This window comes from Diabrotica virgifera, chromosome 4, assembly GCF_917563875.1.
Source record: "Diabrotica virgifera virgifera chromosome 4, PGI_DIABVI_V3a".
NCBI lineage: Eukaryota > Metazoa > Arthropoda > Insecta > Coleoptera > Chrysomelidae > Diabrotica > Diabrotica virgifera.
In genome coordinates this window covers 37907062-37923346 of record NC_065446.1, presented here as the reverse complement: position 1 = coordinate 37923346, position 16285 = coordinate 37907062, and positions in this window count along the sequence as shown.

Sequence of the window (16285 nt, the reverse complement as noted above, 5' to 3'; positions counted from 1 at the left end):
TACAAATGTTCATGACTAAAATACTTCCTGCTGTGATATGTATTTGCTTTCCCAAAAATCGTAAACCAACAACAAAATACCACAAAATTTCTTAAAAACGATTGGTCGCCATTGGTATTTTGTCTGCAATAAATCTGTAAAAACCCTTCCAGAAGAAGCACGCTGCATTTTTATATAACTACCTGCTTTTTAAAATGAATTGGTACAACCCCAAAAATTTAACTATGAAAAACTTTCTCGGTATTCAATATTTTGCATACTAATTTTACTGCCGACGCAATACGGATTGTCTGTACAAAGTCAAAATTAAATTTACAACCCTTGTAATTTCGTTCTGGGATGCAGTGGTGCGACCTCGAATTTTTTACAAGGAGCATTAGATATTAGTGCAGGCGAGGAAATAAAGCACAAAAATCGCCTTTTTTGTGGTACTTTTTATAACTTTTATAAGGTACAAAGGTACTAGAACACTTTAGAAGACCAAAAATAAGCATTTTTTCAAGATTTTTTTTCTCAGAACCTTTATTAAAAATGAATATAAAACTTTTTACATATTAATATCTAACTCTTAGAGAATACAAAAAATATATATCTTTTTTCATTTATGCATGTACACTAATATTGTAGAGGGTGCCAAAGTCGAGGCCTCGAAAAAAGTAGTTCCGATGGCGGACAGTTAGGCCTTTTGCACACACAGCTACTAAAAAGAAACTAAACTAGTTGGTAACTATAATTATCAACTGGTTATCAACTATGGCTCGCACACTACGCTACTGAAAATTAATAAAACGAGTCACTTCTTGACTGTACTTTGTACTGAGTAGCTTTGTTAGGCGGTGTTTAAGTTTATATAATGTTGTTCCGAAGCTATTTTCTTGTGGAATTTTTGTAATTAACTAGTTTTTGATGGGAAATAAGCCACAATTTGACTAAAAAAAATTTTATTAACGTTTCGACGTCCAAATCGGATGCCGTTATCAAAATACAAAAAATATTAATGAATTAAACAAAAATGTTGTTGCTTAGTAAAAAATTTTTCTAATAATTTATTTAATCTGTCTCATTTATATAAGCAATTCGGACATATATTATACATTTTAAAGTAGAAGACTTTAAAATGATATTGTTGTTATTATTTATTGTCACCGTTGCATGTAGTTGTATTTTTAAAGACAGATCACTTGTTATGATTTTTTTGTGACGGATATTCTTGAGTTGTGGTTGATTTCATGTAATCGAATGAACTATCTTTCAGTAAAGTCGTCCCAGGAACGCAAACTCATAAATATTGGCAATATCATTTTAAAGTCTTCTACTTTAAAATGTATAATATATGTCTGAATTGCCGATATAAATCAGTCAGATTAAATAAATTATTAGAAGAATTTTTTACTAAGTAACAACATTTTTGTTTAATTCATTAATATTTTTTGTATTTTGACAACGGCATCCGATTTGGACGTCGAAACGTTAATAAAATCATTTTTTTAGTAAAATTGTGGCTTATTTCCCTTCAAAACTAGTTAATTAAGTTTATATAGGCACGGATGTTTTCCACTTCTTGCACCAATTTTATATTAAACGACTCTTCCGCCAATTTCGCGTGTTAAACTTTAATAAAATATCACAAAAGGCTATAAACTAGTCCCCAAGCGACCTGCATGTCCAGTCCGCTTTCGACTGATCACTCACGCATTATAGACCGGCTGCTAACTAGTAGCGTTGTGTGCGGTCACTCAATAAAATACATGGGCAGTGACTAGTAAGTAACTGATTGGTAACCAAAGTTACCAACTGGTTTCTTTTTAGTAGCTGTGTGTGCGGATGGCCTTAATCTCAGGATTGGGATCTTTAAAACAAAAAAATTGTACGGCATTTGAAAAAGGAAGGTTTCTTACGTGACAATTTACCACCATTATTGAAAAATCCTGCAAAAGAAAGATTTTACGGAAATTTGAAAAATTTTTGTGAAAAAATCGCCCGTTTTCTTAGTTTTTCATGGTTAAAAAATATTTTTTTTTTATTTTTTGGTCAAATTATGGTAAATTGTCACTTAAGAAACCTTCCTCTTTTAAATGCAGTACGATTTTTTTGTTTCAGATATACCAATCCTGAGATCAACTGTCCGCCATGATTTTTCGAGGCTTCGAATTTTGCGCCATCTACAATATTAGTGTACGTGCATAAATGAAAAAAGATATATTTTTTGTACTCTCTAAGAGTTAGAAATAATAGGTAAAAAGTTTTATGTTCATTTTTAATAAAGGTTCTGAGAAAAAAATTCTTGAAAAAAATGATTATTTTTGGTCTTCTAAAGTGTACTAGTACCTTGGTAAGACGGATCGTTATGAAACCTTTTGCATTTGCATTGGAAAATTCTTGAACATTTGTTCAAGAATGCACAAAATTGCATTGTTGTAGGCGGAAAATACATCTTCCAAAGTGCATCTCAACAAAAATTCTTGACTTGGAAAATAATCATGGAATTGAGTTCAACTTCGGGGGTTTTTGAGGTCACTGAACACGAATATTACAACGAAGATGCCGTATGAGATACCTGGTGCCCTGTATCTAGGTCGTCTCCGGGAATTTTTTGGAAATTTGTAATAAAACTGGTTGAAACTTGTTATTCCCGGGTTTTTAAGAAGGCTGCTGAGAGTTTCCGACCTCAAAAACCCCGAGATAATAAATTGTAACTATTTTCATAACGAATCTTCATAAAACTTCAGAAGATGATATAAATACCGGGCACCAGGTACCTCGTACAATATCGCCGAAGCAATATTCGTGTTCAGCGACCTTAAAATCCTCGGGATAACAAGTTTCAACGATTTTCATAATGAATTTCCATAAAACTCTATAAAGAATAACTTTTTTTCGCAAAAATAAGAATAAAAAAGTTATCAATAGGTTCCAAGTTAGGCGGACATATTGTATAAGAGCTCAAAATTTTTTTTAACATTTATTATTTTTTAAGCCTGTTATTAAAAATTTATTTTAGGTAAGTTGTACAGAAAAAAGTTTTGATGACTTTGTATTACAAACATTTTTTAACTGATATTTTTGGGTTTATGTATTACATTTTTTTATCTTTGTTAATTTCCTCAAAAAGAAGTTGTTTATTTCATGTCAAATTAAAATAATTTAGTGCATTTTAAATATTACATCTTAAGCTTTAAAAAAACACATATAAAATTGTAATATATCTGTTCAAACTTGAGTAATACCCTAATAAAGTGGTAGTAATTCTGTAAAACTACAAAGTTTTCAAAAATTACATTTCTTGAGACGTCGTATCTTTTGAACTAAATTTTTGAGATTTTTTTTGAATGAAACATCATTAGTAAGATGTTGAAAGGTAAATTGTGCAAATTTGAGAGTTTTATAAGTAAAATTGTATTAGTTACACATTTTTAAATATTTTTTAAACAAAATTCATGTAACTCTCCCTTTCCGCCCACACCGTACTTATGCCCATATATTCTATTTCTTTTTATTATACATAACTATACGATAGTTTTATTGTTCTTCTTTCATTTTCAATTTGTAAAATTTAATTTGATCAATTATTTAAAGAATTATATTAAAATAACTCAACCGTGCGCTTCGCCGAACGCTACTATACAGTGCGCCAATGTTTGTGAGAAGGATGACTTTAGCGTTATAAATAAAACAGTATATAAGCTATAGATTTAATTTTAGAAAACCTTTATATAAGGTTTTTGGTATAAAATTTTCTGAATTTTTCAATGTCAGTTTTTTTTCTAAGATTTATATTTTCGTAGGTAATTTAAAAAACAACTAATTTCGCTGTTCATGTAATAAAAAATGAAGCACTCATTTCTGGAATAGAACTTTTCATATGTTTTTATTAAACATTTCTTAATGAAATTACAAAAAGTTCTATCTTGTTTGATTTTTTCCGTAAGCAAAAACTCTATTTACTCTCCTAATAATATAATCACTTGAATTTTATTTTGTTTGTATTAAGCAATAACTGATAAGGTTAAAGATATTAAGAATAAAAAATAGACATAATCAATAGTTATTGTAAAAACTGAATGCATTTGAAATGCAGACATGTGTTTAAAAAAAATAGAAATTAAAGGATTTTAGACTGATTAGAAGGCGTGGCATTGTCCTTAAGATAACCTTGGAATATGTTTTTAATCGTGTTTTGACATATTTAAGCACAGCTGAGAGTACATAGTTTAAAGTTTTCTATTTGTGTGGAAAAATACACAAATAATAATAACAGAAAAGTAGTTAGATTTTCTATTTATTTTATGCCTCTAAAAATATCTGCTGCAAGCAGTCAAATTTTTGAAAAAAAAAAGAAGAAGTTTATTGAATCTATAGTTAGTGGTTTTCTGGACAGCGGACGATGTGAGCAATTGCCAACACTGGCAAAACACACTGATTAAAGGTTTTCCTTTTAAGGCATATTCGTGTGTCGGACGATTTGAAAATGTGGTTCAACTAGCTGAAGGCTGCTCAAGTCGGTCTTATAAGACGGAGAAGCTCACCGGTTGGGTTCTTTGGATCCTTTCCTATGCGAATCTCATGACCAGAAACATGGTAGGATTTATAAGCCATTACTCGGTCTATGGATCTTGTTCTTACACATATATCTTTGCTGATTACAAGATTTGTCATCATCTGGGTTTTAGATATATTTATTTTCAATCCCGTTCCTAGCGAGGAAAGATAGAGCTGATTTAAAAATTATTTGGCCTGACCTATCACATCAGCTATTAGCACAATATCATCTGCAAACCTTAGGTGGCTAAGCTTTTCTCCGTTTATGTTTTGACTTTGTCGGTCAGTGTTTTTAGGTTTAAGTCTGCATTTTTTCAAGTATTTAAAGCAAAATACGTGTTTTAGCCTTTTAAACTCATCAGTTCCGCGGAGTTTTGAGTTGCAAGTGCCCAGTCGTTTCCATATCCAATTTTTTTAGATGCAGTGGTGGCATATCTTCTATATAAATACTATATATCAGCGGTGCAAGTACGGAGCCCTGAGGGAGACCATTGTTTATTGTTTTCTGTTTGCTTTCTACTGCTTAACATGTTATTAAAAAGTCGAGCAGTCACTTTGTAGATAATTATTTTAATGAGCTAACAGATTAGACTTTCTATCCAGATAGTGTCATATGTAGCCGTTGGGTTAATATATGCCATAGATGATTTTTGATAACCTGGCTCTATGTAAGTAGTTCAAGGGAGTACTTGGTCTGTAGGGCTTCTTTGTCACCAGAACCCTGCTTGTTTAATAGGTGTTTCTTGAAACATCTTTAGATCAATTTAATTGAGGATCAGTCTTTCGATGTGCTTATAAGCTGAGCTAAGTAAAGCGAGAGGGCGGTAACTCTCTGATTTGTCTGCTGGATTTCCTGGTTTAAGGATAGCTATGATTGTGTAGTAGAGACCTCAGCCTAGATCTTAGAAAGCGAGTACTAAAATGTTATGTATTTTCTGTTCTTTTGTATGGTGTGGAGACATGGACTCTCAATAAACAATGCCTCAATAGATTGGAACCATTTGAGATGTGGACGTATCGAAGAATGCTGAGAATCTCCTGGACAGACAGAATAACCAATGAGGAAGTACTAAGGAGAATACAGAACAGCACGGAGATACTGGATTCCATCAAAATAAGAAAACTTCAATACTTGGGTCATATAACACGTGGCGACAGATATGAACTCCTAAAATTAATTATGCAGGAAAAGATTCAAGGAAGGCGCAGCATAGGTAGGAGAAAAATGTCCTGGCTGAGAAATCTCAGAGAATGGTTTGGATGCAGCTCAACTGAACTCTTTCGGGCTGTAGTGTCGAAAGTGAGAATAGCAATGATGATTGCCAACCTTCGTCACGGAGATGGCACGTAAAGAAGATGATTTTTGTTTGTTTGAAGGGGTTTGGTTGCCTGGTTTAAGTACTAGGTCAGGAAATGAAGCTGAAAAAATGGCAAAATCTCGCAATTTTTTCGTCCATCATCGATTTGTACAAAAATTTGGGATTAGGCTCATTTCACCCTCTAGTTCATTTTCTATATTGAGCCGTTGTACGCTTTTGATTTTTTTAAATTAAATTACATATTACAAAATAATTAAATAAATTACATACATTCTTCTTTTTGTGTAAATTATTTTAATTAAAATTTTTTTTTTGATACACTGTATAAATAATTATGTTGAATGTTTATATTGCTAAATATAGAATTCAATAACCTTTCAAATGAGCTATCACACGACCGCTACTCTCATTTAAAAAAAAATAATCGATCACGTTATCACGCCCAGATGGATGACGTCACTAGTATGACATATATGCCAAAAAAATCATAATTTAAAAATATAAATCGACCGGTTTGGGGATTTATTTTCAACATCTCCCATTCACGAAAAAATTAATTTATTCCAACCTTTACGTGCTCACTGTATATAAAGCAAGGAGATCAGTAATAACATACGCAGCGGAAACAAGAGCTGAATCGTCGCTTACAAAAGATTAATAAGAACTATTGAAATGAAAGTACATATTAAGAACCATAAGAGGAAGTTTTGTCAGCGATAGAATAAGGGATGAGGATAAGACGATTAAGAGAAACTGGAGGCCAGAATGTGGTGAGATGGACACTAGCAAGACGCCGAAAATAGGAGATCAAGTCGACAGAGTGGACCCAGGAAGAATGTATATAGGAAATCCTAAATATAATATTAATGAGTATATAATAAAATTATTGAAGAAGACGTAGTATAAAAAATATAGAGGAATGAACATCAAAGAAAAACAGAAGGTATCAATATAAATAACAAAAATCCACTGATATTAATGTAATAAATGAATTTGGAAAAATATGTTTTTTTCCTCTTCTGTAAACATTTGATATGTCCCTTTTTGTTTATTAATGTTGTAACTATGAGGAAAATAAATAATATTGAAATATTTAAATTCATTTCAAAGATACTGAAATGTATTTAAATAGTTATTATCTAACATAATCTTTATTCCAATACCTTTTGTGGTAAAATATTTAACAAACATTTTCTTTCTCGTAAAACAATATTTAGTAATAATAAACAAAAAAACCCCTTCAACAACAGCTCTCATCGGGGGTTTTACTTTCAAATAATTCTTGGAAATTTATAAGCCTTTTCAGTTTTGTAGGTACCTGAGGTGTCTCTCATTCCGGTATGTAATTGTTATATTTGCAAAATTCCCATGAATTTTAAAACGATTTCCATATTTTTATGGTTTTTTGTGGAATATAAAAGAATTCAACGCAAAAGAATCTGAAGAGTAATAAATAAAACGTATATAATGAGATTGTAGTGAAAGTTACAGGGTTTATCTAGGATGATTACTAATCAGCATGAACTGAAACTGTTTCTATACAAAATGTGAGTGTGTGGCATGGTACAATAAATTTCCAACTTTATTGTACCATGAGTGTGTGGGTTGGAAATACGAAGATATCGATTGAAGGAATAAAACAAAAGAGACACGCTTACGTAAAAAATATTTTGCTTTTATTTTCAATAGCCATTGCTGTGCAGGTGTCTGTGTCCATTGAACTGACAAGAACCACAAGTTTTTATCGAGCAGGAAACCATGTTGCCCTTTGAGCACTCCTAACACATTTAATCTTTTAACATCGACTTGGAGTCGCTATAAATATTATATAGTTATCATGTAAAGCATATTTCTCGATGTTACCAATTTCATAAGGTTGCTAGTTTCATGTACTAAGCAGAACGTAAGTATTACCACATTTCTTCTTCAACTAGTCACAATTTTAACCTTTTGCATTCATTCTAACGTGGAAATACTTCGTTCTAGGCACTGAAGATGATCTGATCTAGATCGAAAACGTTTTGCGAATCCTTTTGGATGACTTTTAATGGTTTTTAATAAACTTTTTTATACCATTGTACAAACGAAGCTTTTACTTCTGTATGATTTTTAATTATGGTATGCAGCCAGCTACTGGGTATTTTCCCATTGATTTTGTTATAAAAAAATGTTTATTTATTCGTGTATTGTTCTCGCGAATGCATATGTCTGCACATTTTCAGTCATTTGCATTAAAGAAAAGGCAGTCAAATTAACGTCTAAAGATTTGACAAAAACGATTGAGCTAAAGAAAAGCGTTTAATTAATACGCCAAAACGAATTTTAATGTTAATTGTAGCTCAAAACGTCTCTTCTTCTTCTTCTTCTTCTTCTTAAAGTTCCGCTCCTATCGGAGATTGGAAATCATTCTGGCAATTATAATTTTGTTGGTTACGCGCCGGAATAGTTCAATTGAGCTGCATCCAAACCATTCACGGAGATTGAGGAGCCACGAGATTTTACGTCTTCCTACGCTTCTTTTGCCTTTGATTTTGCCCTGCATTATATTCCTTAATAGTTCGTATTTTTCACCTCTCATGATGTGCCCCAAGTATTCTAACTTCCTGATTTTTATGGAATTTAAAACTTCGCATTGTTTTCCTAGTTGTTCGAGCACTTGTGCGTTTGTTTTACGATCTGTCCATGATATTTTCAGAATACGTCTATAACACCACATTTCGAATGCTTCCAGGTTTTTAATGTTGGATTGTTTTAGTGTCCATGCCTCAACCCCATACAAAAGGGTGGATAAAATATAACAACGAAGCATTCTTATCCGGAGCGTTATATTGATATTGCGATTACAGAAAAGTTTCCTCATCTTATTTCTTTTGTCTGATCAGTATCTTCTGTGATCCATGCTCCAAGGTATTTGTACGAAGATATTTGCTCAATTTCTGTATTATCCAGTGCTAGTCTAACTCTGATGTTTTGTGCTTTTGTAAATACCATGAACTTGGTTTTCTTCAAATTTATTTTTAGTCCATAATCGTTGCAATGTATATTTAGTTGTTGAGCAAGGTGTTGCAATTCTTCCAGTGTTCCCGCTAGAAGTACGGTATCGTCAGCATATCTTATATTATTAAGTGGCTCACCGTTTATTATTAGGCCCTCATTGACTTCGGCCAACGCTAATTCTGAGATGGCTTCACTATATAAATTAAATAACAATGGTGATAAAATACACCCTTGGCGCACCCCACGACGAATCTGGGTGTCCCCACGGATGTCTGGAATCCCCACGAAAACGTCTCTACCGGTGGTTTTTCTAAGACTACGATAAAAACACGAATATTTTGAATTCGAATTTTGGTTGAAGTTTTATTTCGTATCGTATTGAAATTTGATACGAATAAGCGCCGATTTTTATATAAACAAATATATGAGCGTTTAAAATTTGAAAGTTTATGGTTTATTTATGAAGCATAACGTAAACAATTAACGTAAAAAGTGAAATTATGTATAGTTCATATCATTAGCTACAATCATTTAAAGCTTAATCATTAGCTACATTTATTTAAATACGAAGAATAAACGGAACTAAGTCAAAGTAGAAAAAGTAGAGACCAGTTATATTGAAATACTTAATAATATTAATAAATTAGTAAATGCCTTGGAAAACAACAAGTATATTTGGCAATTTTTCAACACGAATCGTAACAAATAAATACTGCGTACAATATAAATAACTATTAGTTTTGCATTATCGAATTTTCAAACATTACTTAGATTTCATCTACGAGTTATTTGAACATAAACAAGAACTATTTTAATTTTATTGCGATAAAAAATAGACTTTGACTTCAAATATATTCTTTCGACAGATTCTCTGTTTTCAAATTCATCAAAAACACATTTATGACCCATCATCGTTTTACGATTGGGCTAGGATTTTAAAAAAGCCACATTACTTTCCAGACCAGGTACTGGACAATTATACAGAGACAAATTATTATGTCAAGACATTGTATAAGTTGTACAAGAATAAAAAACCGCTAAAAGCCGTAAAAATGAGTGGCGCATACAATATTCCAGCTACAAAAGATCTGATATGAAAATTACGTGGCGCGAAAATGTATTTTCATTTTGATGCAAGACAAAATTCTAGTTTTATTTTAAAAGATTTTTCCATAATATTTGCTAAATTTGAAGTAAACACGCCACAAAATAGTAAATTTGATACAGTTTGAATTTTGAAACTCTTTTGTGGCGCGTTTACTTCAAATTTAGCAAATATTATGGAAAAACATTTTAAAATAAAACTAGAATTTTGTTTTGCATCAAAATGAAAATACATTTTCGCGCCACGTAATTTTCATATCAGATCTTTTGTAGCTGGAATATTGTATGCGCCACTCATTTTTACGGCGTTTAGCGGTTTTTTATTCTTGTATCAGGAGTTTTTCAAGTTATATACAAATTAAATGTATGAAGTTGAATGCAATTTTTCTCGATTACACGTTAAGCTTTATAAATGATCACCTTTGTCGCATTATCTCCCAAATGATCTAGTGTCCATCGAATGTACACTAGATTTTTTTTTTAGTCGAAATAGATTGAATAAAAATATTGGGATGGCCGGTAAATGAACTCGGATTGCCCGTTGCAGATGAAATTTAGCGTCGTAACCACTACAACTACATAAACCATTTCAGGAATAATAATTGGATTATACTTTTGCAGCTTAATAACTTCTAAACGGCTTAACCAATGTTGATCACTAAACATAAGTTTAAAACGTATTGCCAAGTAGTATCCGATGCATCCAAGATCAAGTATTGTATGATAACTGAACGTATTACAGGAATTATTGAGCTTGAAAAACGGTTTTTCTCATAAGAAATAGATTTGATCATACTTATGAAGCCTATAACTAAAAAATTCGAATTTTCCCAGATATGAGATATACACCGTTAGACGCGTCATGAGTCCACCTACAAACGCTCAGTTATTGGCGCAATTCGTAGGTTGAAATTTTGAGTAATTGTCGAAAAACCAAAATTTTCAAAGTTTAATTTTTCAGTTTTTCGGCTATGGTGAGCAGTGTGTATGTCTCAGGTTGATCGCTTAAGCACCATTTGAAATCTTAACTCAAACCTATTGATTTGGTTTATTTTCGGTTTTCCTGTCTCTCCTTGAACCTAAGATATAATACGCCCAAAAAATATGCTATTTTGTATCTACCTAGTCCTCTAGCTGGCTTACGGGTAGTCAGAAGTCAAAAATTAGACCGGTTCTGAATCGGCCCTCACACCCTCTTGAAACACAGAAAACATACACACATACATAATACATACATACATACAAACATTTTCCCTTTTTTAAATAAAAATTGAGTCATACTTCTGAGCTCGATAACTTTTGAATGGTATAACCGATTTTCAAAATTAAACATGCGTTGGAAAGGTAATGATCTGTGCTATCAGAATCCGTAAAGGTCGGGCTTAAGTTTTGAAAATTTCTGGGAGTTTTGGCAGGAGCGTCATTTGAAATTTTGATAGGGGGGGGGCAAGCATTATATATACAATACATTTATATGCAAACATAATACAAAATTGATCTATTTTTTGTAAATTTCAGTAATTTTCAAGGCCAGGGGGGGCAAATGCCCCCCTGCCCCCTATCAAATGACGCCCCTGAGTTTTGGGGACGAGAACGAAAAACAGACTCTAAATGGGAAGGGCCGTAAAATCCACACCCTTGGACCAAAATGGAGATGTAACATATGGATGGACGAGTATTTTCCTATACTTTAAGATGGGGTTTGGCCCAATTTTCAATTCAGTCAGGTTTAGAAAATCGAAAATTTCGTGTATATATAGTGTCGCTTGTGGGGGTGTTGTGCGCCACTGGTGAGAACTACCGTTCTCTGTGGATTATACTAAAATCACAATAAAGATGCACTAGAAATAAACAAACCAGGACACGTTGAATCTTACGAGGAGCACTCCCATATCATGATTTACAATGTATCTTCGCTTATCCACTGCTTCGCTTATCCATAATTCAATCTTCGCTTATCCACTGCTGGACATAGATCTCCCTCATAATTTTCCATCTATTCTTGTGCTTCTTGCATCCAATTCCTATGACAACGTTTTAGATTTAGATCACCAGTCCAACATGTTGGTGGACGACCTCTGCTTCGGTAGGCATCATCCCTTGGTCTCCATTCCAGTATTCGCTTTGTCCATCATTATCTGTCATTCGAGCCACGTGACCTGCCCAGTTCCATTTCAGTGTTGCTACTCTCTCTACTGCATACTGCATCATCCACTCCTGTTGTTCGTCGTAGCTGGCGCTTTGGGATCTTGTCTCGTAGTGAAACGCCCAACATAGCACGCTCCATCGCCCTTTGAGACAGACGGATCTTTTGCACTGTTCTCCTTGTTATTGCCAACGTTTCCGCACCATAAGTCAACACTGGCAAATCACACTGATTAAAGGTTTTTCTTTTAAGGCATATTGGTATGTCAGACGATTTGAAAATAATATTCAGCTTGCCGAAGGCTGCCCAAGTCAGTCAGCCCGTCATACGACGGAAAAGCTCAACGGTTTGGTTATCTTTTCCTTTAGGATAGAAAAATATTATCTCTTTGTAAAAGTTATTAGTAAAAATGTCAAATGTTGAAAAACATCAATTAACTTTGGCTTAAGTACACTAAGCACCAAAATTAACGCACCACCTTAAAAATGGGACATTTTTGATGTCTTGTATTTCCTAAACCTGTTGTCGGATTTTAGTGATTTTTTTAATATATTATAGCTTTATTCTTCAAGAATATCTATGTAATAATATTGTTGCTAAACAGATAAGTGTCATTGTATACCGGGTGTAACAATGATAGTATGTTTTTTCCTCAAAGTTTGGAACACCCTGTGGAATATTCTGGCGTATATAAAATACTGAAGATGAAACTCAACTGTAGCCTTATGCTTTTTTAACATTATGCATTTTGATTCATTAGCTTATGTTGGATAATAAAAAAGCTAGGTACTTTAACAAGTAGCAACGTTCTTTGTCAATACAGGGTGTTTCTAAATAAGTGCGACAAACTTTAAAGAGCAATTCTGCATGAAAAAATAATGACCGTTTGCTTTATAAACATATGTCCGCAAATGCTTCGTTTCCGAGATACGGGATGTTGAATTTTTTCTTACAAACTGACGATTTATTTATTGCTCTAAAACCGGTTGCGATATGCAAATGAAATTTGGTAGGTTTTAAGAGGTAGTTATTGCGCATTTTTTGGCATACAATTAAGAATTTTATATTCACCATTGGCGTCCATACGGGTAATATGACCGGGTAATATGACCCGTATGCACGCCAATGGTAAATATAAAATTCTTAATTGTATGCAAAAAAATGCGCAATAACTACCTCTTAAAACCTACCAAATTTCATTTGCATATCGCAACCGGTTTTAGAGCAATAAATAAATCGTCAGTTTGTAAGAAAAAATTCAACATCCCGTATCTTGGAAACGAAGCATTTGCGGACATACGTTTATAAAGCAAATGGTCATTATTTTTATGCAGAATTACCCCTTAAAGTTTGTCGCACTTATTTAGAAACACCCTGTATTGATGAAGAACATGGCTAGTTGTTAAAGTACCTAACTTTTATATTATCCAACACAATCTAATGAATCAAAAAGCATAATGTTAAGAAAGCATAAGGCTACAGTTGAGTTTTAATTTCAATATTTTATATACGCCACAATATTCCACAGTGTGTTCCAAACTTTGAGGAAAAAACACACTATCATTGTTACACCCGGTATACAATGACACTTATCTGTTTAGCAACAATATTATTACATCGATATTCTTGAAGAATAAAGCTATAACATATTAAAAAAATCAATAAAATCGGACAACAGGTTTAGGAAATACAAGACATCAAAAATGTCCCTTTTTAAGGTGGTGCGTTAATTTTGGTGCTTATTACTTTATTATAATTAAAGTCCGGATTATAAGCATGACAGAAAGGTCAAAATAAGCACTTATAGAAGCAAAAAATGTCGCAAAAATAAGCAAAGTTTTTATGAAATAAGCAAGGTTCAAGAAAAAAAAGTGTAAGTAAACATGGATATAATGATATTATGAATAAAGGATATTAACATTAAATTACATTTATTTTTAACACGTTGACGGACAGAAAGTCTATAGACGTCTAATTTCGATTGATCTAATGTGACACAACGTCCATAGACGTTGCATTTTCCCTATTATACTTTGCAAAATACATAATAGTGTCACAACGCATGCTTATACATTTGACGCACTGTCCGGCAACGTGTTAATTATCGTATTATTAACAATAAATAAAAAATACCAAAGTGTTAAGTTATAATATAATAAGAAAATCGAAAAATAATTAACATATTAATATATTTTTTATTCATGGCCATTAGCATAAAAACCATTAACAATAATATGTTTTTTAAAATTCTCTTGTAAAAAGCTATGTCTTCTATCTGTATACATAAATATGTTTATACGTAGAAAAAGTTTATTCAACATCTTCAGACGTGATTGGTGCGTATTTAAATTTAGACAAATGTACCGGTACTATTTTGCAACATTATAATACATTTTGGCTGTCTGCAGACAAAAATTAGTTTATTACATGACAGGTATAACGATGGGTTTTCCCGTTTATCTCTTAAGCCTAAGGGATTAAAATTCTTATGGTTTATTGAATTATTAGAGTTTTATAGCTCTGTATACTTCATATAATTTTGCTTAAGACAGGAAGTAACATGAAATTTCACTATAGTTTATCATAAGAAGTAAAATAAAACAAAGATAGATCAACATATCTTTAAAATAAGTATTTTTACTAAAAATCCTAATTATAAGCAAAAAAAGCAAAATGCTTATAATCCGGACTTTAATTATAATTAAAATTGTTTTACTATCTCTATCTATCTATGTAAGGATTTTTACAGCTGTCTCCGCTTTCCATCTTTCAGCCAGCGTCTCTAGTCGTTTCTGTTCTGACGTTCTGTCTCTCTCTAAAGTCTCCGTCTTTGTTCCACAAATCTCTAAGGTCTCGTCTTTCCATGGCCTCGTCCACTTCATCCCTCCATGATCTTCGGGGTCTACCTCTTCTTCTCTTTCCTATCGGGCTCCAATCCGAGATCTTGGATATCCACCTTGTACGATCTGCTGTTCTCACATGTCCATACCAAATTAAACGTTTTTCTTCGATGTAGCTGAGGATGTCTTGTTCTAGTGACATTCTTCGTTTTATCTCCTCATTTCTAGTGCGCTATATTCGTGTTAATCTGCAGCTTCTTCTCATGAACTCCATTTCAGTTGCTGTAATTTTGGACCTGTTTCGTTTGTTTATTACCCAATTCTCTGCTCCATAGGTCATTATACTACGTCCACGGTGTTAATATATCCTCTTCTTTGTATTTCTGGTAATTTGTCTATCCTAAAATACCCCATTCATTTGTTTAATATATGTTCTTGTCTGTGCTAATCTGCTGGTTATCTCTTGCTCGGTGGTTCCATTCTTGGAGAGCAGTGGCGGCTCGTGAGTAAAAATATCGGTGGGGCACTTTTATTTTGAGCGGCAAATACGAAATTATGAACACCGAAAAAATGTTGCTAGTTACAAACTTACCCATGTATTTAACGATTCTAGTGAATAGTCCTTTTTTTCGTCACTAGGTGGGGAATCTGCAAACAGACATCGCGTCGGAGGTAAACATTTCCGACAGTGCTGGGTTCCTGAGATAAAACCTCATCAGTGTCACGTCGACCAGTTTGGCCCTAAGTCGGACCTCCTTGCCCTCCGTAACTTCGATGTAGCAGGGACCAGCTGAACCCCACCACTCTCATACTAGGGCATCAGGGTGGAATCGCTCGTTAGAGCATACCTTCTCCCCGATGTCCTTCTTTTGCCCGATTCTCAGTCGCTTGCCATCACGCATCAGCTTCCATCTCTCGCACTCATCTGACCACCACGTCCTTTACCCCTATGCTGTCAACCACTCCTTCTTCCTACCTCTACCTTCTCTTTTATCGACAGCACCTTTATCACATAGTTGTGGATTTTATCCCACCATCGCTCATCCATCACAACATACCTGTTTTTGGTCACTATATAGTTATGTTCCTTTATTGATCTTCTAAAAGCCGAATCTAACTGTGATTGTATATTTATTGACCCTAATAATTGGTATTCAACACAACACAATACTGGATGTGTTTGGAGTTTGGAGCTAACATTATGTTTTTTAATTTTCTCTGAGAGATGTTTAATATCATTTACACCACGGATTGCCCAAGACTCGTCCACTTGTGGTTAAAACAATAAACATTTAAAACAATAGAAGCGATTTGTCTCCTCACAATCGAATAACCAGTCT